This window comes from Canis lupus, chromosome 22 (assembly GCF_048164855.1).
Source record: "Canis lupus baileyi chromosome 22, mCanLup2.hap1, whole genome shotgun sequence".
NCBI lineage: Eukaryota > Metazoa > Chordata > Mammalia > Carnivora > Canidae > Canis > Canis lupus.
Genome location: NC_132859.1, coordinates 40,415,807 through 40,443,648, shown reverse-complemented (window position 1 = coordinate 40,443,648; position 27,842 = coordinate 40,415,807). Strand labels below are relative to the sequence as shown.

Here is a 27,842-nt window from a genome sequence, read left to right as displayed (position 1 = left end):
TCACACTTAATCCATAGGATTATAGTGAGGATTAAATAAAATAATACTTTAGAACAGAACAGTGCCCAGACTGTGGTCAATAAGAAATGTTCTTCACTTTTCATAATCCTGTATTCCAATGAGCAAGGCGTAAATCATGTTTTGGTATATTTAATTACACCTGAGAGGCCATTTAGTAAGATACATTTTTGGCATATGAATAAATGACCTCTTAGTTAATCTGTTTAATTTTTAAAAAACTATTCTCCACAAAGGCCTTCTTGGGAACTGTGACAGTTTTGTCACTAGGTGGCACCTGAGTGACTCCAGGAGAGTGAAACAAGGCGTCTTAAAGAGCATCTGACTCAGCATCAGCTTATATCAGCGGCCAGAAGGATTCACAGGTGTGGTTAAGTCGTCCTGCAAGGAATTCACAGAATGTTTCAAAATTCATTTGCCAATATTAAAAAACCAGATCTCCTATGAAAACAGATTCCCAGTCTCTCAATAAAGTGGAAGATCTGGCAAGTCTGGGCTTGGAGTGGTGCCTTCTTTAGGCTGGGCTGGTATTCACTAGCCAGCACAGATCCCACCAATCCAGCCCACCTGCTCTCTCCTCTGTCTCTCTTTGGCTCCTCTAGGCCTTTGAGTTTGTAACCTCTAATTCATCCAGTCCTTCCTTTCCAGATGTAGAGTCAGAAGTCCTACAGAGAAGTTGAGGGTTGGTACTAGAATCCCAACCCTCAGGCCAGGGCTCCTTTTTTAGACCTTGTATTGTTTCTTATACATCTGGTTGCTTTCAGAGAATGACTGGAGCTAAAAACAGGGAAGCCACAGTAGAACTGAAATTTGGGGATTTGGGGGCACCGCTGAGATGATTAAAATGGGGTATGGGAAAAAGTAGAGGTCATAGGATTCTCTCCTTTTCTTTGTGAAAAATAGCTTCATTATATTTTGGGGGAAATAATATATGTTCAGTGCAAAAGATTCAAACAATACAGAAAAATACAAAGCAGAGGAAAAAGATTCTCCAAGATTCTACTTTCATTTATAACTTCCATTTACATTGTAGTATATATCCTTCCAGCCTTCTTTCTGTATATTTATAGATATACTTAACATAGGCACTTTATGGGCCAAGGAAGGCCTGGGAGTATGGGGCTTTAGAATTCACATATAGTCTTCATTGGCTTCCCTCCAGCCAATTCTTTGATGTGGCCAATTGGGAGTTTCTTCGGTCATATGAAAGCACTATGCAAATGCAGCAACAAGCCTATTTGTTCACCCCAATTCTCTTCCAATCAGATTGTTATTCAGCTCACATATATAGAAATTCTATATGGAAATTCCGGAACTGCCACAGTGAGTGTTTGAAATTTTCCTAAATGAGAACATCCAAGTTGTTCTGTAAATTGTTTTTTTCCACTAATAGTATTCTTAGACTATCTGTCCCTAGTTTATAAATACAGATTTTTTAAAAGATTTTATTTATTTATTCATGAGAGACACAGAGAGAAAGAGAGGCAGAGACATAGGCAGAGGGAGAAGCAGGCTCCTAGCAGGGAGCCCGATGTGGGACTCCATCCAGGGTCTCCAGGGTCATGCCCTGGGCTGAAGGTGGCGATAAACCACTGAGCCACCCAGGCTGCCCTATAAATACAGATTTTAAAAAATATATATATTTCTCACCTTCCAGAACATCCTAAGCATCCTCAAGATAAGCTCATTGATCTCTTCAACAGATTTTGTTCATCCAATTGGTGATTAAAAAGAGGAGGCCACCTAATTGGAATCTGGAGTATAAATTCTAAAGTCTATGTAAATGCTCATGGTAGACATTAATAGGAACAATTAGTTTCTCAATGATTCTATTGATCAGGTTTTGCTGCAATAATGTTATATAATAAACAAACCCCAAAATGTCAGTGATTTATAACAACAGACATTTGTTTTTCTCTCAATGGTCTGTGTGCTGTATGTGGGTTGATCAGGCTTGCCTTGGCCTTAGATTCTGGTCTGCTCTACTTGATTGCCTTCCAGGAGCCAGGCTGAAGGGGCAATGGCTACTTGCCAGAATGCAGAAGGTTAACACAAATTTCACAAATTCACATACAGACATGTGAATGGTCAGACACAGCATATGTTACATCCACACACATTCTATAAAAACACTACCTATCACAAGGACCAACCAGGATAGAATGAAATTTAGGCTGAGACCTACTCTTAAGCCCTATAAATGCAGTTTGAACTCATACTACTTGAGAATCACAACAGTTTTGTCTAGTATGCCCCTTAATCAAAGACCCTTTGTCATCGGAGATCCATAATGACAGGTCCTCTCTGATCATACTCACTCTACCTTTATGTTTTATATGCTCTATGCTCTTCTATCTGTGCTTTTTATGCTGTTTAGAGTTATACACTTGGGTTTTTAACAAACGAAGGATTAAACTGCCCGTCAATTTTTGAATGTGGAAAGAACTATTTTCACCTTTGTTTTTCCTTACCAAAGCTGTACCAATCAGCAAAAATAAATCTTCCTGTGAATAAAAACAAAGAGTACTGTTGCCAGGCAACAAATAAGAGCATTATTTTTATAGTTTTTTTGGAAGGTATAGCATCTTGCTCCACAGTTTCCATGGAGAATCCCAATTGTCAGGATTAATCAAATGCTGGAAAATTGAAATTTATGCAAAGAGGTTAGCTTAATAAGCAATTACCTATGCTAAGGGACAACTAGGAGAAATATTTAGATAAAACCTCTTACCACAAATGAAGCATTATCTCCTGGCATCAAATGACTCAAGTGAAGACTTTTATGTGTGTCAACTGTTTTTCTAAAGGTATTGCAATCACATTTCATTAAAATTACAAATTACATGTATACCATTTCCAGTATAAATCACCACTGAATGTTTAGAGTGCATATGAACTGCATCAGAATACTGTGAGAAATAATATACAAAGAATGGTTGTAAACCAACATGTCTCTATTTTGTAAGCATGTGAGCAGTGTGTTGATTTCTAAAGTTCTTCCTAATAAATTGATGAGAGAATACCCAAGATCATTCAGAAGAAGTAAATGGAGGGAGGGCAAAGTTCAGAGAGTAGTCCTATCAGATATTAAAACATGCAAAATAAGGAGAGAAATGTGTGGCTCTGATGCAAGAACAGGCAGCCAAATAGAATGGACTATGTAGGCACACTTGATAAAAAAGACATACAATTAATTGGGTAAAAGAAGATATACAGGGCAGCCCAGGTGGCTCAGTGGTTTTAGCGCCGCCTTCAGCCCAGGGCCTGATCCTGGAGACCTGGGATCGAGTCCCACATCAGGCTCCCTGCATGGAGCTTGCTTCTTCCTCTGCCTGTGTCTCTGCCTCTCTCTCTCTCTCTCTCTCTTTCTGTCTCTCATGAATAAATAAATAAAATCTTAAAAAAAAAAAGAAGATATACAAGTGACCAATAAGTACATGCAAAGATGCTCACCATCATGGACACATCAGGAAGATCAAAATCACAATGAGATACCACTTCACATTCACTAGGAAGTCTATAATAAAAAAAAAATAATGAGTATTGGCAGGGATGTGGAGAAATCATAACACTGTTGGTGGGAATGTAAATGATGCAGCCTATTTAGGAAATAGTCTGGCAGTTCTTCAAAAGATTAAACATAACTGTTTGACCCAGCAATTCCATTCCTGGGTATATCCTCAAAAGAACTGAAAACATATGCCCACATAAAAACTTGTACACAAATATTCATAGCAGATCAGACCTTTAATCAATATTAAACTTGAAAATCATTCCCAAACAAGCCAGAGTTAAAGAAAAATGTTAAAACAAAAGGGTAGTTTTGGCATGTAAGCCAGCACTAAGGACAACAGGAAGGAAGGTGGGGAGAAGCCTGGGCTTTGTGTGATCACAGAACTGCCATACCAGTCCTGAACTACTTAGCTCTGGACTTTTATGTTTAAGCCACTCCTATTTGAATTTTCTGTAAAATTGGCCAAATTCTAATCCCAAGTGGTATAGTGTCTTATATAACTTTTTAAGTATCCTCAATACTTTCTTTCCAGAAACTTACAAGAACTCTTAATAAATTAAGGAGGAAAACTAGATATTCACATTCAAAAGAATGAAGTTAGGTCCCCTAAGATCTAAAACTATGAAACTCAGGATCCCTGGGTGGCGCAGCGGTTTAGCGCCTGCCTTTGGCCCAGGGCGCGATCCTGGAGACCTGGGATCAAATCCCACATCGGGCTCCCGGTGCATGGAGCCTGCTTCTCCCTCTGCCTATGTCTCTGCCTCTCTCTCTCTCTCTCTGACTATCATAAATAAATAAAAATTAAAAAAATAAAATAAAATAAAACTATGAAACTCTTAGAAGAAAACATAGTGGAAAGACTTCATGACAATTGGATATAACATCAAAAGCACAAGTGACAAAAGGAAAAAAACAAATAAACTGGACTTCATTAAATTAAATATTTCTTATAAAAGAAAGGATACTGTCAATAGAGTGAAAAGGCAGCCTATCGAATGGGAGAACATATTTGTAAATCATATCATCTGATAGGGGATTAATATCCAGCATATATAAAGAAGCCCTACAATTAAACAACATGAAATCCTGATTTTAAAATGGGCAAAGAACACAAACATTTCTCTAACGAAGATATACAACCAATAAGTACATGAAAAGATGTTCAATAGCATTATTCATTAGAAAAATGCAAATCAGAACTACAATGTCATACCACTTCACACCGATTAAGATGGCTATTACCAAAAACAAAACAAAACAGATACCAAGCGGTGAGGATAGAGAGAAATTGGAACTCTTCAGCATTGCTGGTGAGAATATGAAATGTAAGCTCTGCTGTGGAAAACAATATAGTGGTTCTTCAAAGAATTATGGGCTCATGGGTGGCTCAATAGGTTAAGTATCTGCCTTTGGACCCAGAAAAACTCAAATGCCTTTTTTAGACCATTTGCAATTCTTCCACCTGCTAGATACTTCTTGAGCTAACAAATATGCACAAATAAGCTCACTTCTTGAACTAACATATACTCAGGGCTAAGTGTTTTGGTGAGGGTAGTGTTAGTTGTTGACACTACTTTCTGAGGGTTAGTTTAACAATTTGTTTTCCTAAAATTGAGTTGGGGTTCAGTGAGGTAATGGGAATTTAGAAGGGCAAGGAAAATAAGGAGGGGAAAGAGGAGAACAGAAAATGAGAGGCAGGACAGAAAAATGTTCAAAGAGGAGCATTTCAGAATAGGACCAGGAAGGAAGGTAGGAAGAAAAGGCAAGATGGGCTATGTAAAGGGTAGGAGATAGAAGTATATCCACAAGATTTTTGTTCAAATGGATCTGCCTTACAACACCCACACAGCAAGAATATTATTTAAATCTTGACTTGTATCCTCCACATTAGACTAACTACAGTGTCTATAGTAAGTCTATAGTTGTATTAATACTATAGAAATTGGATTTCTGTGTTTTCTATTTAGACAAATATTTCAGCCCATAAATGTATTATTTTCAGCTATATGACAGAAAAAAAACAACCTAAAACAAAAATCTTGCTTGGTTTCATATTTTTCCTCATAAAATAAAAGATCCAGGCACCCATGATGGTCTAGAAACTGTCACAAACCTGGATGAAAGCAGAAATTGGCTTTGGAGCAAAAGGGATAGATGCACACCAAATAGCTGAAATAATCTTGAAAAAGAAGTACGGAATTGGAGAATTCAACTGTCCTGATCTCAAAAATTACTACAAAAATACAGCAATCAACATAATGCAGTATTAGCATAAGAGTAGACAGCAGAACCGGTGAAATAGAGAATCCAGAAATAAACCTAAACTTTTATGACCAATTGATTTTAAACAAAGGTGTCAAGACCATTCAATGAGGGAAAGAATAGTCTCTGTAGACTGAATATTCACATGCAAAAGAATGAATATGAGTCCCTATATCACACCACACACAAAAATTAACTCCAGATGGGTCCATGACCTAAATGTAAGAGCTAAAACTATAAAACCCTTAAAAGAAAAGAAAGGCGGGGGGGGGGGGGTAAATCTTTCTAACCTGAGATTTGGCAGTGGATTCTTAAATATGACACCAAAAGCACGAGCAACTCAAATACATTAGATAAATTGGACTTCACCAAAATTAAAAACTTCTGTGCATCACAGGACATTATCAAGGAAATGAAAAGACAACCTAGGGAATAGGAGGAAATGTTGTGTGATAAGGGTCTAGTGTCCAGAATATATGAAGAACTCTTACGATTCAAATGTAGAAAGACAAACAATCCAATTTTAAAATGAGCAAAGGGCTTACATTTCTCTAAAGAAGGTGTACAAATGGCCAAGAAGCACATAAAATGATGTTCATCATCATTAGCCATTAGGGAAAGGCAAATCAAAATCACATGAGGTACCACTTCACATCCATAAGGATAGCTATAATTAAAAAAAACACACACACAAACAGAAAATAACAAGCATTGGCAAGGATATAGAGAAATTGGAACCCTTATACTTTGTGGTGGGAATGCAAAATAGATCAGTCCTAGTGGAAAACTGTCAGTTCCTCCAAAAAGTTAAACATACTGTATGACCCTGAAATTTTACTCCTAGGTATAGACCCCAAATAATTGAGAACAGGCACTGAAACAGGTACATGTACCCACTCACAGAAGCACTATTCATGATAGTAAATGGAAACAGCCCAAATGCCCATCAGTAGATGAACAGATAAACAAATTGCAGTGTATACATACAATAAAATATCACTTAGCCATAAAAAGAAATTGAGTGCTGATACATGCCACAGCATGGATGACCACTAACACGTTATGCTAAGTGAAAGAAGCCAGATGCAAAAGGTCATATGTTAGAGGATTACTACTTATAGGAAATATCTAGAATAGATAAATTCATAGAGACAGAATGCAGATTGCTGGTTTTGAGGAGCTGGGAGCAGGGCAGGAGGGAGAGGAGAGCAAGTTGTATTTGATGGTTAAAGGGTTTACTTTAGAGTGATGGAAATTTTTTTTACAAGTAGATAGAGGTAGTTCTTGTGCAATATCATGAATGTACTGAATGCCACGGAATTTTTCACTTCAAAATAGTTAATTTTATATAATGGAAATTATACCTCAATATATTATTTTTAAAAAGGGAAATATCCATTACAAATAACATATTGCATGTTATCCTGAAAGGTTAGAGTCAATGTCTGACTAAAACCTAGTGACCTGAATTGTCAAAAACTAAACTCACAGACTTCATAAAGTTGATTGTCTTTTCTCCTTGTGCCACTTTAAATTCTTTCTAGGTCTCTGTGAGAGATTAGGGTCACTATGACACAAGTGGGGGAAACACGGAAGGGAAAGAATTCCTGGTAGGGCGATTCCTGACTGCTGGTCACATTATCAGTAAAATCTCTGTGATTCTCTAAGTCTAATGACAAGCGGAACCCCTAAATGAAGCTTTATAAGTATGACATCTTTTATAAACATAATGACTTCATACTTTATTAGTATAATAGTATTCTGTATTACCTAAGACATTCTATAAGAATGTCTATAAATTACTTTAAAATGCTATGACCTAAGGTGTGATATATCAGGTTGAACAATGAAAAACTGCAGATACTCAAGTTTTTGCCCTACAAATTTGGCCATTTCATATCATTTCGTGTCTAATAACTGCATGCATTAGCTTTGAACTACAACAATAATGTCCTACAACATTAAGGAGTCAATAGCCTTAATCATACCTCAGAAAGGCATTTAATCACTTGATCAGAAAGACATACTTATCAGGTTTAGTTTTATACATGTTGGGTTGGAAGTACTTGCAGAATAGCCAAGTGGAGATGTTCAGGAGGCCATTGGGTATAAGCCTCTGGAGCTTAAGAGAGATTTAGGCTGCAGAATAGGTTCCAGAGAAATCAGAACAGATTTGGTAATGGAGCTGTGGGATTAGATGAGTTTTTTCAGAGAGAGTATCTTCACATAACCCTGTTGAAAAAGAAGGTAAAACAAAACAAAACAACCAATTGTCTCTAGATACATAAATCACCAATTTGGCAAGGCAGTAAACTTGGTGAGTGACTCATATTTTCTTTGAAATGTTCTGCTTTTAATCTTCAATAAATTGGTAGCCTAGGCTATCAAATGGTCCATATGATAAATTACATATATATTATTCTGAGGTTACCCAAGTGTTAATAATAGTGGCTGTGGCAGAGATTAATAGGAGCTCCCTGCAATCTTTCTCTTTGTCTTCTTCCTTAGTAATAAGAACCCTGATGTTTAGCAAGGGACATTGGTGCCCAAATTACTAACTCAATCCCAATAGAACTATATTACTAGGGTTCTATTCAGATTTTCCATTTCTTCTAGAGCTAGTTTTAGTAGTTTGTGCCTTTTCAAGAATTTTTCCAATTCATCTAAGTTATCTAATTTCTTGCATATAATTGTCTATAGAACTTCCAATACTTTTTATTTATGTTAGGGCTATAGCAATGTCCTCTCTTTTATTACTGATTTTAGTAATTGGAGTCTTCTCTTTTTTTCTTAGTCTATCTAAAAATTGTCAATTTTGTTGGTCTTTTCAAAAAACCAACTTTTAGTTTTGGTGATTTTCTATTTTTATTCTATATTTCACTTATTTCTATTTTAACCCTTATTATTTCCCTCCTCCTGCTTGTTTTGGGTTTAATTTGCTTTTCTTCTTATAGTTTCATAAAATAGAAGGATAGGCAACAGATTTGATATCTCTCCTTTTTGAGAATGTAGGCATTTAAAGCTATAAATTTCCCTGTGAGCACTGCTTTATCTGAATCGTGTAAGTTTTAGAATATTGTGTTTTCATTTTCATTCATCTCAAAGTATTTTCTAACTTCATTAGTGATTTCTTCTTTGACCCTTTATTTATGTTGTTTAATTTCCACATACTTGTGAATTCCACAAAAATTCTTCTGTTATTGAATTTAATTTCATTCCATTGTGATTGAAGAAGATACTTTGTATGATATCAATATTTTAAAATTTATTGAGTTGTGCTTTACGGCTTAACATGAGTTCTATCCTGGAAATGGTCCATGTGCACTTGAGAAGAATATATATTCTGTTGTTGGATGTAGTGTTCTATAGATGTCTAATAGGCCTAGTTGGTTTATAGTATTGTTTAAGTCTTTTAATTTTTTTTCTGACCTTAAGTCTTCTATTTTCTTGTTGATCTTCTGTGTAGTTTTTTGTTCATTGTTGAAAGTAAGATATTGAAGTCTCCAACTATTATTGTTGAATTGTCTATTTTTTGCCTTTAATTCTGTCAGTTATTTGTTCAATTATTTTTTGGCTCTGTTATAAGGTGAATACATATTTATAATTACTCCATCTTGAGGGATTGATTCTTTGATCCTTAGAAAATTTCCTTCCTCATTTCTAGTAACAATTTTTATCTTAAAGTCCATTTTTGTGTGATATCAGTACAGCCATTGCAGCTTTCTTTTGGTTATTCTTTGCATGGTATATCTTTTCTCATCCTTTTGCTTTCAACCTATTCAAGTCTTTGAATCTAAAGTGTTTCTTGCAGATACAACATAGTTGGATCTCTTTTTTAACCATTCTGCAATCTCTGTCTTATATTATTTAAACCATTTACATTTAATGAAATTATTACTAAGACAGAATTTATGTCTATCATTTTGTTGTTTCCTATTTGTCTCATGTATTTTTTTATTCCTCCATTATTACCTTGTCTTGTGTAAAATATTTTCTACTGTACCATTTTTATTCACTTGTAGTTTTTTTTTTAGAATATATATATATATTTAGTCGTTTTATTAATGGTTGCCTTGGAGATTATAATTAACATCTATATTTCAATAATCTAGTTTGTACTAGTGACAACTTTTTTTTTTTAATTTATGATAGTCACAGAGAGAGAGAGAGAGAGAGAGGCAGAGACATAGGCAGAGGGAGAAGCAGGCTCCATGCACCGGGAGCCCAACGTGGGATTTGATCTCTAGTCTCCAGGATTGTGCCCTGGGCCAAAGGCAGGCGCTAAACCGCTGCGCCACCCAGGGATCCCTACTAGTGCCAACTTAATTTCAATAATACAGGAATTTTTCTCTGATATAAGTGCATTCCCTCTCTCCTCCTTTGTGCTATTATTGACATATAAAGTACTTTGTTAGATATTATATGCCCTATGACACATATTTATAAATATTGCTTTATGCAGTTGTCTGTTAAATCAGATGGAAGAAAAGAGTTTCAAACAAAAGTTACATTTATACAGTCTTTTATATTTATCTATGTGTTATCTTTTTTTTTTTCTATGTGTTATCTTTACAAGTGTTCTTTATTTCTTCATGTGAGAAGTGGGAGATGTGAACAGGACAAATTAAAATGCCACAAAGCTCATTGTTCTTACCATAATTCAGTGATATTTCTTGAATAAATATTTCTTGGATTATTGCAAGTCTTTGATTTATATCCAGCATTCTGAAAAAGATTTTGACAATTTCTGCCTGTGTTCTCATTACTTTCATGGAGGAATGGATTTTTTGGAGATCTTTATTTTGCCATTCCCACTGATGTTATTCTAGTGCCTAGCTAAAAGTTCTGTATTCCCTATCTTTCCTGGTAACTATTATGACTGTGTGACTAAGTTTTGGCCAATGAGCTCTAAAAAGTATTGTGTGGCAGCTTCTGAGGAAACTCACTTAAAAGACAGCTGTCAGGGCACCTGGGTGGTGCAGTTGGTTGAGGTCAGGTTCAACTCCTGGTTTCAGGTCAGGTCATGATCTCAGAGTCCTGGGATCCAGCCCCATGGCAGGCTCCAGAAGTGCTCAGATCAGAAGTCTGCTAAAGTTTCTCTCTCCCTCTCTCTCTGTCCCTCCTCCTTGCATTCTCTTTTTCTAATAAATAAATCTTAAAAAAAAAAAAAAAGACAGCTGGAATGTGCCCTTTCATCCTTTCCTGTTCCCTTCCTCCAATCTCCTACCTGGAATATGAATGTAAGGTTAGAGCTCTGACAGCTATCTTTGACCCTGAGAATGACAGCCACTCCCTAAGAATGGTGCACTGGAGAGCTATAAATAGATGTCCCATGATGATTTTGGAGCTACCATACAAGCTCTAGAGAGCCTGTTCCCAGATATATTAGATAAATATTTTCTGTCTTGCTATTATTTTTAATATTCTCCCCCCCAAGAATTGCAGCTGAAATTAATTCTGACTCATATAGTACTTACCATGGATTACAGGATTATTACTTACATGGATTACAGGAATATTAGTTGCTTTTACTTTTTAAAATATTTTGTGTATTATATGGTTTTTCCTTATTAGCAGTTATTATTTTATGCAAGAAAAAAGCTATTTGCACTATAAATAGTGATATTAATGTATATACTAAAACATATATATGAGTTTAATACATAATACAGATTAAAATAAATATATGTCACATTTGTGTGTATATCATATGTATATATGGACATACATATGTTTCCATCTTTTTATGTTTTAAAAGGTTAAAAACTGTCTTCTTTTACATGGTCATATATATCAGATTGATGCATTTCCAAAATAATTGGAACACAATCACAACTAGTCAATCAAGTAAATCAAGAGTTCAATCTCAAGACTTTGTTTCAGTTGCTAGGTTAGGGGGAAGTGAGGATGAGTTAGAGGTGGGGGAGGAGATTACAGCTTATGAGAGATGGAGGTAGATACAGACTGAGGAAAGACATGCTAGTAAAATAAGGAGCACTGACACACATCATCAGCACAGCAGGGTCTGAAACAGCCCCCCTCCCCTGCTCCTGTTTTTGGAAGGAGAGAGGGAAGGACATTTTGTTGTCACAAATGGGTGGAGATATATATATATAATATATATATGTATCTTCAACAATTTTTAAGTTTATATTATATTCAGATCATTAAGAATGTAGAATGTTTACTCATATTATCGTTAATCATAATGTAATGAATAATGTTTATTCATGTTGTAAATCTTATTGTTTCTATTCTTGTGTAACTTTTGGGTTTTTTTTTAAGATTTTATTTATTTGTTCATGAGAGACACTGAGAGACAGAAGCAGAGACATAGGCAGAGGGAGAAGCAGCTCTATGCAGTGAGCCAGATGTGGACGCAATCCTGGATCTCAGGATCATGCCTTGAGCCAAAGGCAGATGCTCAACCGCTGAGCCACCCAGGCATCTGTAACTTTTTTGTTTTTTTTGGTTTTTTTGTTTTGTTTTGAGAGAGAGAGAGCATGTGTGAGGAGAGAGCGCAAGCAGGGAGAGAGGGAGAGGGAAAGAAAGAATCCCAAGCTGATTCCATACCTAGCATGGAACCATCACAGGGTTCAATCTCACGACCCTGAGATCATGACCTGAGTCAAAATAAGTATCAGACACTTAACAGATTGATCCACACAGGTACCCCCAATTTTTTTTTCTTAGAGTTAAAATAGCCTCTCTTTTGTTTGCTTAGTTTTCTTCATGTGTATCATGAATTAGTCCCAAACTCTGCATTAGGTCTCTATAGCACCCTCAAAATTGTTTTTGGTGCATTTCTTCTCATGCATTAGAAAATCTACTTATTTCTATTTTCTTTTCAGTGATCTCCTTCTTGTAATCTTTTTTTCATTAGATATATCCTTTGAATATATTCATGTTTCCATATCTTTTCCTTTTAAAGAAATTTTACCTCTTCTTATGCTGTCTGTTGGTATTCGTTAATTACAGTATTTTCCTAGTGAGACAGTCACACAATAAATAATCAATCTCTTTCATGTGATTTCTCCCAGAATTAGTGGTAATCCCAGGATGCTTGTGCCAGTCTACAGATGGGAAGCTCTGGACTTAGTAAATCAAATCCAAATGTCTTCCCTATATTACTGTGGTAGTAGTAGACATTGTTCATGTCCTGCCCTGATCCACTGTACTGGGCTGGTGCTCTATCCTCAGTCAGCTATTGTAAGGGTTGCTGCTAATGGCTCAAACGTATACCTTTCCCTGGAGACTATTCTTGGCCAATGAGAGCCACCTTACAGGGAAATGCCTGAGAGGCTATATCTTCCCTCCAGGCATCATGCAGCCAGTATCTAACTGATAAGGGGATAGAAAAGCTGAGCCCCCTTGCCCCAAAGAGGACAACTCTGTGGTGTCATTCATACTCCAGAACTCCCCCATAGGATCAGGCTTAGGTTAGACCTCAACTGAAGCCTCATCTGTGCTTAGCCACTTTCCCTGCTCTATCCTGCTTCCCTTACCTTCTTCCAGGTTTCTCCTGAAAGCACAATTTCAGTGTGTCTCTTGAATAAAAACCCTGCCTCAATCTCTGCTTCTGGAAACCCAACCAAAGACGATGGTGAACATCAGACATTTTTTGGCTTCTTAGCATGCATTCTCCCTTCTTAAGAGCACCAGAGTTGTCCATTGTGAAATGATCTCCCCACCCCACCCCCCACCCCTTTGTGAACAGTCTTGATATGACTGAATCTGGGTACATGCTCTGCCATCATTAAGCTGCAGGGGTTTGTGAAGGTCCCTTCTACTAGGCCCTTCCTCTCACTGCTTTGGTATAGCAGGCCTGGGCATGTGACCTAAATTCAGCCAGTTTGACATTTTGTCCTGAGATTATAAATCTTAAGCAAGTAATGCAAAGATAGAATGGCTCTTTGAGGTTCATTTATACCATTACAGACTTCTGGTAGCCTGTTTCTCCTTCTCAACTTTTCTGTGACCTTTAGCTTCCAAAGCCTTGGTTCCTGCCTATGCTACTTGGTTAGCCTTTTGTGAGTGTGCTCCAAATCCTTCCAGTAACTTCCCCCTTGTGTAAATCTCTCGCCCAGGTTCTCTTGCTTATCACCAAAAAATAATAAATAATGCAGGTATCTGTCTTTCATCTAAGTGCAGAGTGAAAACAGATCTGGGACAGGACCACTAATTCTGAAGAGGATAGACACAAGGCTTCTGAATTTGGTGAGTAATAGCCTACCTGGACAGCTCTCCTGGCTTCGAGGAAGAGGTAGGAGTAAATGAAGCATTTCTCAACTGGGTAAATTACACTTTGATCCTATGTGAGATGCTGGATGAGTCTCTTCTCTTAGAAAGCAATTGTCTGGCTTTCAGCATCCAAATATACATACACCTTAATGCGAAATGTCCCTTCAGTTGACATTTTTCTTTTTCTTATATGTTGTTGCATTTTTCCATTTCTTTTCTTATATGTTCACATAACAATCCTGAAAATAGAGGAATTTATTGGCATGAAGACAGCTGTACTCCCTAATAAAAGTATCTTCTGGAGGAAAATTTTTTCTTATGAGTGGAATTTTCCCCCAAAGATTGTTCACTTTTTGGATTATAGGGAAGGAAATGAGCTCAACAGAAAAACCAAAATAGACACACATGATTCCAGAGGAATCTAAAGACAACCGTCTGGTCTGAGTTACCAGGCAACTGTCTCTCCAAAGATGCTGTCATTTTGACTATATAGAATAATCAAGTGATTGAATTTCTGATTCAAGAGATCTTGGGATCATAATAAATTTACATGATTTTTAAAGAGCATAAGCAGAAATCTCTCTCTTTCTTGGCACACATGTTCCAGTGATCTGTTTTGTTTTTGTTTTTGTTTTTTTCCACAGTTTCTTTGTTGTGTGTCTTCAAACCAAACAGGTTTTCATCTGTTTGTGATGTTTTTGTTGGATCCTGTTGAGAGTGAAATGATCTGGGAGGGAGGAACGGAAGACCATTCAAGATACTGATTACTAGTTGCTTTAGATTCTGATCTTATGGTCAGGAACATGTTTTATCCGTAAGAAACAAAAGAAAAAACTGCACATAAACATCACCTTAAACAACAGTCTGGAGGTGAAGATTGGAGGTGAAATCATCTGCCTTAAACCTTTTATTTTATAGTTAAGGAAACTTATGCTTCAGGTGACTGTGACCTTCTACTGTCATTCAGCTAGTTCTCTTGGTTTTCAGGTATTCAGACTTGGACTTGAACTATACCACTAGCTTTTCTGGGTCTCCAGCTTGCAGACCACACATCATGGTACTTTTCAGCCTCCAACATCATGTGAACCAATTCCTTAAAATAAATTTCTAACTTCAGATATATATATGTTGATTGAACATATATATTTACATATATACATATATACACACACACACACATACATATATATATATTGATTTTGTGTCTCTAGAAAACCGTGACTAACACAGCATCCCTGCTTGCCTTCCTCTCCTTCCCTGTCCTGCTTCATTCACTTTCTAAATGGCCTTCCCTGGAAATGTTTCCGTAATAAATCACTTTCGCATGAATACACATCTCAGAGTCTGCTCTAGGGCACCTGACCTTCTAAGATAATTCCCCAAATCCCCTTTCCCTTTTCAAGGCCACTCCTGCCCCTCCCATAGAATGCCCCACATCTCCCCATGATCTGGTAACTACAGGGTTAACGTTTGATTCAGCAGGGGTCCTCCTGGATCCTGTTCCTGGGCTACAATCAGCACTTGTCTGCTTAGTCTTGGCCTGGGCCATGGCAGTAGTTAAATATTTTGAATACCAACCCTGAGCTTATTTAAGTGTTCGGGCTATATGATATAAAAACTAACTAAAGTGTCTGCTCCATTCATAAAATCTCCCAGTTTTCATATAGATTTAATATATAGGGGAGGTCCTCCTGTCATGTTTGAGCCACATAAGCCTGCCACTCTGGCCATGATTGATTAGACCAAGGATAGACACCTGGGCTAATTAGATTCTCTCCCCAGAAACTTGAACTGAGGGATGGAGGGTTGGTATTAGTTGGGGCTGAATCACTATAACGGCATCATCACCCTAAGAGGAAGGTTTATGAACGCCTGGTCTTGCCCTATTCAGGGCCTGAATGTTTAACTCTTCTGGTAGTAGCTTTCCAATAAATTACCATTTTTGTTTACATTTGCTAGAGTAGCTTTTTGTTTCTTGTTACCAGAAAACTCTTAGCTAATATCCTATATTAACATCTGGAATGAGCACTACTTGTTTGTCTTGTGCACCACCTCTGGCACTTAGCATCGACCAGCATGGATTAGGCGCTAACCTAATAAATATTTGCTGCCAAATATAAATACACAGGTCTCCATTTATTTATTTTATTATCACTTTGGTAGGAAAGAGAAGAGTACCTCATGTGCATGTAAATATACAGGCTTGAAAATGGGAAAATTTCATTAATATCACTTGAGGATGTGTGATCTATAGAGGAAAAATAAATTTAAATGCCTCCTGCTTGCATTCATACTTTTTCTTTGTCAAAGTTTCCTCCAACTAATTAGCCTATCTCCTGGCCTATCTTTGTTTCCTAAATGTAACATAGTTATTATACTGATCAGTGTTAAAAATTTTTTAGGGTTAAAAATCTTAACTTAATTTAGGAGGTCTCCAAAATCCCTGTCAGGCTGGTGAACATGGACTCACTGGTACTAAAGTAAACCATTCAGGCACCATCTCTGATTTTCCCATGTCATTCTTCAACGTTACTCCATTCATTTTCTTTCTTTCTTAGCTCCATATTCTATACCTCCCAGTACTCCATTTTGATCTATTAGGTTAGAAATTGTAGCAACTGCAGGTTAGGATTTTTGCCTAAATGAAGAGAAAATGACTGCGCTCAAGATACAGTCTTCTTTACTCTGCTAACATGAAGTAGTACTTTAACTAGGGAGACGTCAATTTGGGAATCTAAGTTGTTAACAAGTTAACCATCCATCCTGTTGCTACTAGCGTCTTGAGAGAGAAAATCCCAAGTTTCACGTCCAAAAATCAGGTTGTTGTCATCATCACTGCCAGAGAATCAGACCAGCAAGAGGGCGTTCTCAGACACAAAACAACTGGTTTTGCTCCTGATGGCTTCTGCTGAATCATCAGTAACAGACAACATGTGGGTGCCAACAGTGACAGTCAAGACAGGCAGAAACACACAGAGGGAAAAAGTTGAGTTCTATCTCTTGCTTGTCAGCAGACCTGTCAGTTGTTACTCTGAAGTGATTTGAAAGTTCAAGCAAACAGAATAAGCCTTTAAAGGATTTGTAGGTATTGCTGCTTAACTATGAAGTCTGGGCAAGCCAGAAGCTTAGGAATGGAGCACATGGACCCAAAGAAAATGCTTTTGTGTGTATAAGGTAAGAAAATGGACTTGAACCCATAGGAACTATGAAATGTTTTCATTTTCTGCCACTTGAGAAAGATCCATGACAAAGGTGTCACCTGAATTTAATAACAGAAAAGTCTATGAACATACCTTTAACATCTGAGGGTGTGACAGCTAATAAGAAAGAAGCCTTCTCATCACGACTCCAAAATATTACTTCATTTTGCCCTAGGGTGATTCAAGTGTACTCATCAAAGCAGAGAAACTGTCTGAACATGGGGAGCACACCCACTAACCTGCTGTTTATTAACTTTGAACTAGTGAAAACAAAGCCAAGTCCTTACCTTGAATATAGAAAAGTTTAAGACAGCAGGCTCTTGTTTAGTTAGATCTCTTGGTTCCATCCTTGCAATAGTGAGACATGGCACCATTTACTGAGAGCCTAAATGTGCCAGGCATCCTCCTAGGCCGTCATATGTATGTCACAAAGTCTCCTGGACAACTGAGTAAGACAGGTATTACCTCCATTCTCTGTTTTACAAATCAGGAAACTGAGTCTCAGAGAGGATAAATGACTGCCCAGGACCACCCAGAGGGTGGAAAGCAAAGATTAGAATAGAATTTTGTCTGTCCCAGAAGCCCAGGCTCTTTGCTACAAGGAAATGCCTGGAAAAATCATGAGTTGTTTACTGCTCCTCTGAACTGCAGAAAGGTGTCCATAGCCTGTCCCTCACCTTCCTTGCTACTTAGCATTTCCTTGCTAAGTGTGGTTTCCAGATCAGCATATCAGCTCAGTATCTTCTGGAAACATCTTAGACAAGCAGAAACTCAGGCCCCACCCCAGACTATTAAGCCAGAATCCACTCTCTAAACTTGGAAGAGAACTGATTACCTTCCTCACTAGTACCTATATTGTCGGCTTTTAATAACACACTTATTATCCTGTGGCAGAGAGGAACTCCGAGAAACAGTTTATGTGCCCTTCATCAAACCTCTGACTTTCAAAGTGAAAGAAGGATGTCACTTCTACTAACCCCTTGACAAAACAGAAATGTTCATTAAACAAGCAGGGGAAAGCAGCAAGAGAAGCATTTCAACAGGTTTTGCTGATAAGGCGGTGGGCAGCTGCACTCACTGGCACCTGGATAGTACAAGGTAATGCTAAATATTAACATCTAAGAAGATTAGTGGGGATTATAGGAGGAGAGTCTCATTGGGTTAAAGGTCCTTTGCTCACAAATCTCCTCAATACAAGGGAGCCTCAAACAGTCCTTGGGGAGGAGCCTCACAGTTAAAGTGACAAAGCAAAAGGCTAGAGGAAGGTTACTGTTCTAGGGGTCTCCTTTGGGGTATGAGTCCTATCTCTCCAGAGTGGGTGGTGACCAATCATGGAGACTAGGCTTAAAGGGACTTCTCTTCTATAGGAGAGGGTGGACCTAAGTGAAATAAGTCAGACAGAGAAAGACAAATACTGTATGATTTCACTTACATGTAGAATCTGAAAAACAAAGCAAATAAACAAATGGAAAGGACTTCCTCAGGCTCCAGGGTTTGGAGAGAACAAAGGGTTACTAGGCAGAGAAAATTAGTAAGAGAGACAAGAAAAGGAAGAGTAAACTTGAAATAGAGTGAAGAGGTTGGTAAATAAAAGAAAGTAACTCAAAATGGAAGAGAGAGAAGAAATTCTTCACCCCTAGAACCATATGATAATATCTTATTTTTCTGAGAACACTTTTTTTTTTTTTTTTTTAACTACCATTGGCTCCAACTTCTTGATCCTTGGAAACCTAAAGCCCTCCCAAAGGTGTCTTCAGGTTACCAGGAGCTTATTCTTGTGGGTCCATCAGCTTTACTGTTTGCACATCTTTTTTTTTTTTTTTAAATGATGAATGTATTTTTATTTCTCTCCTGATTTTAAAAATGTGAGAATTCTGTAATTCAGTCAAAGCCTTTACTTCCAGTTGACTCCTTCATTGCATCTCAATTCCCTCTTAAACAACAAACTCTTGTTCCAGAAAGCAGTTAGCTTTTCATCATTCTTTCTATCTAGATAACATCCGATGACAAATCCCATAGGCAGAAGTGTATACATCCAGTGGTCACAAACAATGTAAATTACATTATGAGGGCGACAGCCTTGATGCCAAAAATGACTCCATGACCACTCTGCACATCTTTCTAACACTCAAGTCCCTTCTATGAAACACTATGCAATGATTGCACCCAGCACAATATTTATCTTATTCAATGCATAGAGTGATTCTGCCCAGGTGGACTTATATACTAATTACTTTACAGATAAGGAGGGATATGGTGGCTCAGAGAGGTTAAGAAATTATGCCAAGGACCTTAGCAATATTTTTCTAGATATATCTCCTCAGGCATGGGAAACAGAAACAAAATGAACTATTAGGACCTCACTAAAATAAAAAGGTTTTGCACAGCAAAGGAAACCATCAACCAAATGAAAGGGATATCTACTGGATGCGAGAAAATATTTGCAAAATATATCTGATAAGGGGTTAATAACCAAAATATATAAAGAACCTATACAACTCAACACCCAACAACCAAATAATCTAATTAACAAATGGGTAGAGGACCAGAGTAGACATTTTTCCAAGGATGACCTACAGTTGGCCAACAGACATATGAAAAGGCGCTCAACATCAGTCATCATCACAGAAATACAAATCAAAGCCACATGAGATATCACCTTACACCTGTTAGAATAGCTAGTATCAAAAAAAAAAAAAAACAAGAAATAACAAGTGTTGGTAAGGCTGTGGAGAAAAAGGAACGCTCATGCATTATTGGTGGGAATGTAAATTGTTGTAGTCACTGTGGAATACAGTACGGAGGCTCCTTAAAAAATTAAAAAATAGAAATAATATATGATCCACTACTTCCACTATTGAGTATTCACCCAAAGAAAATGAAAACACTAATTCAAAAAGATAAATGCAGCCTCATGTTTATTGTTTTTTTTTTTTAAGATTTTATTTATTTATTCATGAGAGACACAGAGAGAGGCAGAGACACAGGCAGAGGGAGAAGCTGGCTCCATGCAGAGAGCCCGATGTGGGACTCGATCCACAGACTCCAGGATCACACCCTGGGCCGAAGGCAGGCGCTAAACTGCTGAGCCACCCAAGGATCCCCACCTCATGTTTATTGTAACATTATTTACAACAGCCAAGACTGGAAGCAACTCAAGTGTCCATCCACCGATGAATGGATACAGAAGACATGGTACACACACACATGCACACACACACACACACACACACACACACAGAGGAATGTACTCCATCATAAAAAAGAATGAAATCTTGCCATTTGTGACAACATGGATGGACAAGTGAAATAAGTCAGACAGAGAAAGACAAATACCATACGGTTTCACTTACATGTGGAATCTAAAAAACAAAGCAAATGAACAAACAAAGCAGAAACACACCCATAAATAGAGAAAACAAACTAGTGGTTGCCAGAGGGGAGGTAGGTGGGAAGATGGACAAAAGCAGTAAGGAGAGTAGGAGGTACAGGCTTCCAGTAATAAAGGAATAAATCACATGGATAAAAGATACAGGATAGGGAATATAGTCAATAGTATTGTAATAGCAGTCTATAGTGACAGATGGGGAGCTACATGTGTGGTGAGCACAGCATTATAGAGTTCTCAAATCACTGTGTCGTACACCTAAAATGAATATAACATTGTGTGTCAAAACCATACTTAAAAAAAACAAAAAACAAAAACCCTATACTTCAGCATAAATAAATAATAAATAATTTTGAGAATTGTACTTGCTCATATTAAGCCCCTTTAGAAGATTTGCTTATAGATTTAATTGCCTGTAGCTCAAATATTGATCTGCTTCCTGAATTCTAAAGATGGATAGTACAGGACTGTAGTGTTTGGGTTTACAATAGTTAACCTAAAAGCGTTTTTAAAGGTGACCTGAGAAAATTGTTGAGTGGTAAATATCAAGAGCTTTTTTTTTTTTTTTTAAATTTTTATTTATTTATGATAGTCACACAGAGAGAGAGAGAGAGGCAGAGACATAGGCAGAGGGAGAAGCAGGCTCCATGCACCGGGAGCCCGACGTGGGATTCGATCCCGGGTCTCCAGGATCACGCCCTGGGCCAAAGGCAGGCGCTAACCCGCTGCGCCACCCAGGGATCCCTATCAAGAGCTTTTTAACCATGGAAATGTTTTCACACTTACTATTGTGTGTGCTTATGTGTGCTTGTGTGTATATTATTTGAAATTTGTTATCGATGCTTCTATACTTCAAAATCCAAGAGAAGGGCTAATGCTAAAAAAAGCATAGTGGTAAAATAGAAAAAATGCATAATGATGATGTTGATTTTATTTCTGTATGTATATTAATGTGATAAATCCTAGGAGAGGGGAGTGGGAGAAACCTGTCTTTTGTGTTACTTGAAGCTCTATAGCTACTAGACTTGATTTATTTTATAGTTTATATGATTAAAGAGTAATGCTCATTTGACTTTATAGTCAATGTTTTAATTTAATAAGTGTTTTCATCTTCAAAATAAAAAAAGAGAGAGAACAAAATCAGGCCAAGGAAATATAGTTAGCAAGAAGCCAGGATTTGAATTCTTATCCATGTGACTCAGTGGCAATCTGTTACATTGCTGGCCCCAGTGACCCATGCATCTTAGTATTCATGCCCTATGTGTTCCCTTCCCCTTGAATCTGGACTGGGCCTGTGACCTGCTTCAGCTAACAGAATGTAGATAGAGTTCTAGGCCTAAGTTCCTGAGCTCCCATGCAAGAAGGCTGACTATATCCCTGGAGAGAACATGTGGAGAGGAAAAAGCATTGACACCACATGGAGAAGCTAGGCACCTAGCAGCCAGAGTTAATGTGAAGTGCCATATATGATCCCAATTAAGCCATTCCCATCAGCGCTCACCCCTCACCCTTGAAAAATAATCCTACTGGAAGCATCAGACATGATGGACATTATGCCCCAGCAGACATCATGTGGAGCAGAGATGACAGTGGTTTGCTTCGTTCAAATTCCTGATCAATAGAACTGTGCAAAATGATAAAAAATGGTTGTTATTTTACATCACTAAGTTTTGAGTAGTTTGTTATGTAGCAATAGGTAACCAAGACACACCTCTCTCCTGTGGCTAAGGAGAAAGACACAGTAATGAACTTACAATGTCCTTGAACAAGAAAGATGGGCAGGATAAGAGTAGGTATAAAAAAAAAGAGTGGGTATAACACAGTTCCCTGGGGTGGAAAGAAAAAAGACAAAGGGCATAATTATGCAGATCTCTAAGTAGGGGAAACAAGAAGCAACAGAATCTTTAGGTCACATATCTCTGCCAGGCAGTATTTCTACCCCAGAGCAATCCTCACAATAGAATTCATGCATGGAAAATAAAAGGGCAAGATTCAGAACCGCCTATTCTCAACAAGAGGGTAATAGACCAAAATGTTCATAGCAGCTTTCTCTGGGTGGTGGTATCACAAAAAAGCTTTCCTAAGTTAGCTTTTTGCTCTTTTCTTGTTCTTCCATATTTTCTACAATGATCGTTTTCAACTAAATCTTACCAAAATTTTAATATCTAAGATATTAAAGTACATGGATTTTAAAAATCCCCCCTCAAGTGCCACAGAAAAGCACTAAGTGTCCAACCCCTATTTCCTTTCTCCTCTTACACCCCACAGGCAACTAATTTAACTATACAGATACAGAAAGAGGCAGAGACACAGGCAGAGGGACAAGCAGGCTCCATGCAGAGAGCCCGACGTGGGACTGGATCCTGGGTCTCCAGGATCACACCCTGGGCTGAAGGCGGCGCTAAACCGCTGGGCCACCAGGGCTTCCCTAGATTTCATTCTTTTTTATGGATAGGTAATATTTCATTATATATATTATAGATTATAGATGCTCATTATATATATATATATATATATATATATATATATATATATATATATACCATTCATCTATGTAGACACTTGAGTTGCTTTCATATCTTGGCTATTGTAAATAATGCTGCAATAAATATGGAGTGCATATAAATTTAACTATTTCTAGTTTTAGTTCTTTGAGTAGTTATGTCCTCATCCTTAAGTAATGTGCTCATACTTCCATTACTTGGTTTATTAACCTGAAGCATCTCTAGTTTCCCTGTTACAAAACCCTTATTATTTTGTTCAACAAATGCATTGAATACCTACTGTGTGCCATCACTATTCTGTATCAACCTCTCATGCTAAAGGAACAGAAAGCAGGTAGTGTTCATTTAGTTCAGCTTTTCTACCTCTTCCTCATCATTGATTACCTTTGCAACTTTAAATAACATATTTAAACCTCTGGTTGTTGTTCCATCAACTTCTGTCAATAGTTCTTGCTTCTACTAAGTAAGATGAACACTTTGGGGCTTCTATGCTTATTCCACCTTCTTCTGCAGCCCCTCTTTCTCTTCCCAGTTGTTTTCAGCTGGCTTTTATATTTCTTAGATCAATAAGAGTTACATTCTGTTCTGTAACCTTAATGAAGCCTTCTGGGTTTTAAGTTATTCCTAAATGTTGAAATCCAAGAAACAAAGTTTACATTATTGTGATAAGATAAATATCGTTCTTGGCTGAATCGAGTGGGATGGGTAGAAATACATTTTCTTGACAACAGGACCAATATAATACCCTCTTTATCACTTGAAGAAGAATATTCTTAGCATCTAATAAATTTTCTTTTACTTGTGTGTTAGCTATTGCTGCGTAACAAATCACTCCTAAACTTAGTCCTTTAAAACAATAATGATCCTATTATTTCTTATGAGACTATAGGTCAGTTGAGTGCTTCTGCTCATCTGACTGGACTTGGCCAGTCTCCAATGGACTCACTCCTATGGCTGTATTTGGATGCTGAATTAGGCTGAGAATTGATTGGTCTAGAATTGCTGCAGCTTTGATGACTTAGTTTTCCTCTATGTGTTTTTCAAATCCTCCTAACAGTTTAACCTGTGTTTGTTCTCATGGTGGTGGCAGGGCTTCAAGGAGAGCTAAAACATGCAGTACCTTTTCAGGTTTTCTTCTTGGATCATTTGCTGCTGTGGCATTAGCTAAATCAAATCCTATAGCCCAGAGTTGGGGTGTTAGTAGGGGGTTTACAGAAAGTGTGGATACAGGACAGCCATTATTAATTGAACCATTAATGCAAGTCACTAAGTCTGCTACACTTACATTATCAATGCTTCAAAATTATTACATTTTCCTCTGCTTTGTTTGTACATTTATTTTCTAGTGTTTCTAATTGGTTCCTTTTTTTGCTATTGAATGAAGAAACATATGATTTCTTCACTACATGACTGATATTATAAATATTTATTATTATTATTTGTTATTTATTCCTTTTTCCTATTTTTTGAAATTTATCCCATGCTTCTTAAAAGCATTCTTGTGAAAGTCCACTATTTTATTTTTGTTGTTGTTGTTGTTTGTTTGTTTGTTTTATCTATTACGAACTGATTGTGTTTAGGCTGGTTAAACAGTTGATATGCTAGGATGTCTTTTTACAGCACTCCTTGGGGAGTTCTTCTGTGTCATATATACCACATCTTCTTTTTGCAGAAAGGATACTTGAGAGACAAAATTTCTAAGCCCTTTCATGTCTGATAGTTAGTTTGACACCTTAAGCTTGTTTCTTTATTGATGACCTGATGTTTCCCAGGAAGCTTGTAGGTTCTTCTCTCAATCCATGATGTTCTAAAGTTTCACTCTAGGCTTGGGTTTTTTAAAAACACTTATTATACCAGGCACTGAGAAGGCCTTTTCAAACTAAAGACTTACATCTTTGTAGAAAATGTTGTTCCATATTTCTTTAATAACTTCCTTCCTTTGGTTTCCAAAATCTCTCTTTACGGACTTCCTATTATTTAGAGATTAAACCTTGTAGAGTGGTTTTCTATGTTCATTATCTCTTCTATTTCCCATTTATTTGATTTTGTTCCATTTCCTAGATGATTTCCTCTTTACCTCCAAGCTTTCTATTGATTTTTTTTTATAACTGCCATTATGGTTCCAAAGATTTTTCTTGTGCTCCTATTTCCCACCACCACACACAATATTCTGTTCTTGTTTTATAAATGTAATAGCTTCTCAAATCTCTTTGAAGTCACTTAAAGTTTTTGTTGTTGTTGTTGTTGTTGTTTTGTTTATGTATTTGTTCACGCTTCCTTCTGTTCTCTGATTTATCCCCATTTCTTCTGGGGCTAATTTTTCCCTGGACTTGGTCTTTCTTTTTCATGATTTAAATTTTCTTAATATTTTTGATAGTCCTTGTTAACTGTACATACCTAAGATGAAGAGACTGGATAGATTTTTCAAGATAGTTGATACTGATTTCCTCTGCTAGTTTATGTATTGGTCTCTTTCTTTTGGCCTCTCTCTCAACTGAGAGCTCTGTTTAGGTGGCCAGGGCTTATTTATTAGCAGGCTTTGCTTTTGAATGAACAAGAAGGGAGTAGGTTTGAGGTTTTAAGATCCAAAGGTCCCAGAATGGGGAAGACTTCATTCCTGGAGTCCTCCAGGCAGGTTATTTAGTTTCTTTAGAGGGTCTATGGTAGATTGTTAACATGGTTCCTGATGAATCACATCTCCCTGTGTCCATGCCCCTTTAACAATGGCTTTGCAGCAACCCAACAAAAGTGAAGTCTAGGGGCAGGTAGGTAGCTCAGTTGGTTAAGCAACTGCCTTTGGCTCAGGTCATGATCCTGGGGTCCTGGGATCAAGCCCTGAATTGGGATCCCTACTCAGCAGGGAGCCTGCTTCTCCCTCTTCCTCTGCCACTCCCCCTGCTTGTACTTGTGCTCTGTCAAATAAATAAATAAATTTTTTAAGGAAAAAAAAGGTCAAGTCTATTTCTCATCTCTTAAATCTGGTCTGATCTGTGACTTGCTTTGGCTAATGGAATACAGCAAAAGTGACAATATGCAAGTTCTAGAGCCTTGGTTTCAAGAGGCCTTGCAGCTTCATCCTCCCATGTCTTAGAAGGTTTCCACTACAATGAAAGAAAGCCTGAGCTGGATAACTGAATGATGAGAGACCATGTGGAGAGGAACTCAGATGACAGCCAGAACTAAGGCCCCAGACCATCTTAGACTCTTCAGACCCAATGAAGCTGCCAATTGACTGCAGCTGCATACATGACTCTAGGTGAAAACCCAGCCAACCCATAAAATTGTGAGAAATAATAAATGATTTTTAAAAAATTTTCAGCCACTAAAATCTGGAGTGGTTTGTCATGTGGTCGTGGTAACTGATGCAGGGCTATTAAAATTTTGTTTCTATTTTTTCGGGATTGTCTTTGTTCTGTATGTGTGAAATAGATGCAAAGTAGAGATCTAATTGGTTCTGTTGTTCTGAAAACATAACTTCAACTAACCCCTGTTTTCTGTCTTTCTCATTCCAGCCCTCATACCAAACATCTCAAAGCCTTGAATCTTTCTTGCTGGTCACCTGACACAATAACCATTCTCTTCTCCCTACTTAGTAACATAGCTCTGATTTTAGCAACATATCCAGCTAAGACGATATATCTCTTTTTAAAAAACTTATTTATTTATTTGAGAGAGAGCGTGAGGAAGGGAGAAGCAGTGGGAGTGGGAGAGGGAGAAGCAGACACCCCTGCTGAGAGTGGGGCTCATTCTCAGGTCTCTGAGATCATGACGTGAGCTGAGGTCAGACCCTTAACTGACTGACAGTATATTTCTAAGCCTTGCATGTAGGGGCTGCCACATGAAGAAGTTCTAAGCAATAAGATCTAAGTGGAAGAGTTCTGTGGGATTTCCAGACACACTGCTTAAATGGAATTAACCTGCTAGGAAGGGTCCCATTTTTCTCTTCTGTTCTTCCTTCTGTGTGCTGCCTGGAATGTGGATGTAATGGTTGGAGCTCTAGCTGCCACCTAGGAAATGACTTTGAGGATGAAAGATGCACGAAGGGTAATAATATAGCTGAAGAGAAGACTGAATCTCTGATGATAGGGTAGAGGTACCCTTTCAGCTATATACTGCCTACCTCCAGATTTCCTTTACATGAGGCATGAATAAGCTTCTCTCTTGTTTAAGGTACTGCTAATTACCCCTCCCCCCAAACACATACACACACCCTGTTTTATGTATCTGAACTTAATGCTAACTATAATAATTTGGCTTCTGCCTGTCAGCTTGGGATCCTCCTCCACTGCATCCATAACATATATGTATCTTGGGTTGCTTCTAATTCTAGAAGTTCTGTTGGGCTTTAGAGTATCTTCCATGTCTCGTCTTAATATCTTTTTGAAAATATAGAATACAGTTATAATAATGGTCTTTATGTCCTTGTCTGATAATTCTAACATCTGCATCAGTTTGTTTTTACTCCACTAACTGAAGTTTCCCTTTTCAGGATTTCCTACAATTAATTCTGAAAGGGCTACATTGCCTTAGGTTGGGCTTCCCTAGGAGCAGACACAGATGCAAGGATCTGACTTGAGGGTGATGCCAGACTGGGAGGGGAGTAGGAAAATGAGACAGGGAAGGAAAAGGAACCCACTACAGAGTGTGTTAATGAGCAGGTTATTGCCACGGACATCTGGGACCTCCTTCCACTGGGGCCTGGTGAGATGGCATAG

At 37.6% G+C, this 27,842-nt stretch overlaps 1 protein-coding gene across 13 annotated transcripts in view; it reads right to left on the bottom strand.

Moving 5' to 3' along the window:
• Positions 1-27,842, bottom strand: part of POMGNT2 (protein O-linked mannose N-acetylglucosaminyltransferase 2 (beta 1,4-)) — a 133,082-nt gene that overhangs the window by 83,596 nt on the left and 21,644 nt on the right. For 6 of the 13 annotated variants that reach the window (XR_012015074.1, XR_012015071.1, XR_012015070.1 and 3 more), the window contains exons 6-11: positions 22,125-22,247; positions 17,523-17,709; positions 14,028-14,274; positions 7,783-8,026; positions 3,472-3,535; positions 296-399 (exon numbers count right to left, since the gene is read on the bottom strand). The exons of 3 other annotated variants lie outside the window; for them this stretch is intronic. The gene's annotated coding sequence lies outside the window, so the exon portion shown is untranslated. Of the gene's footprint in view, positions 1-295; positions 400-3,471; positions 3,536-7,782; positions 8,027-14,027; positions 14,275-17,522; positions 17,710-22,124; positions 22,248-27,842 lie in introns of those variants that run through there. 4 more of the 13 variants (XR_012015076.1, XR_012015077.1, XM_072793122.1 and 1 more) reach the window with 4 other exon arrangements.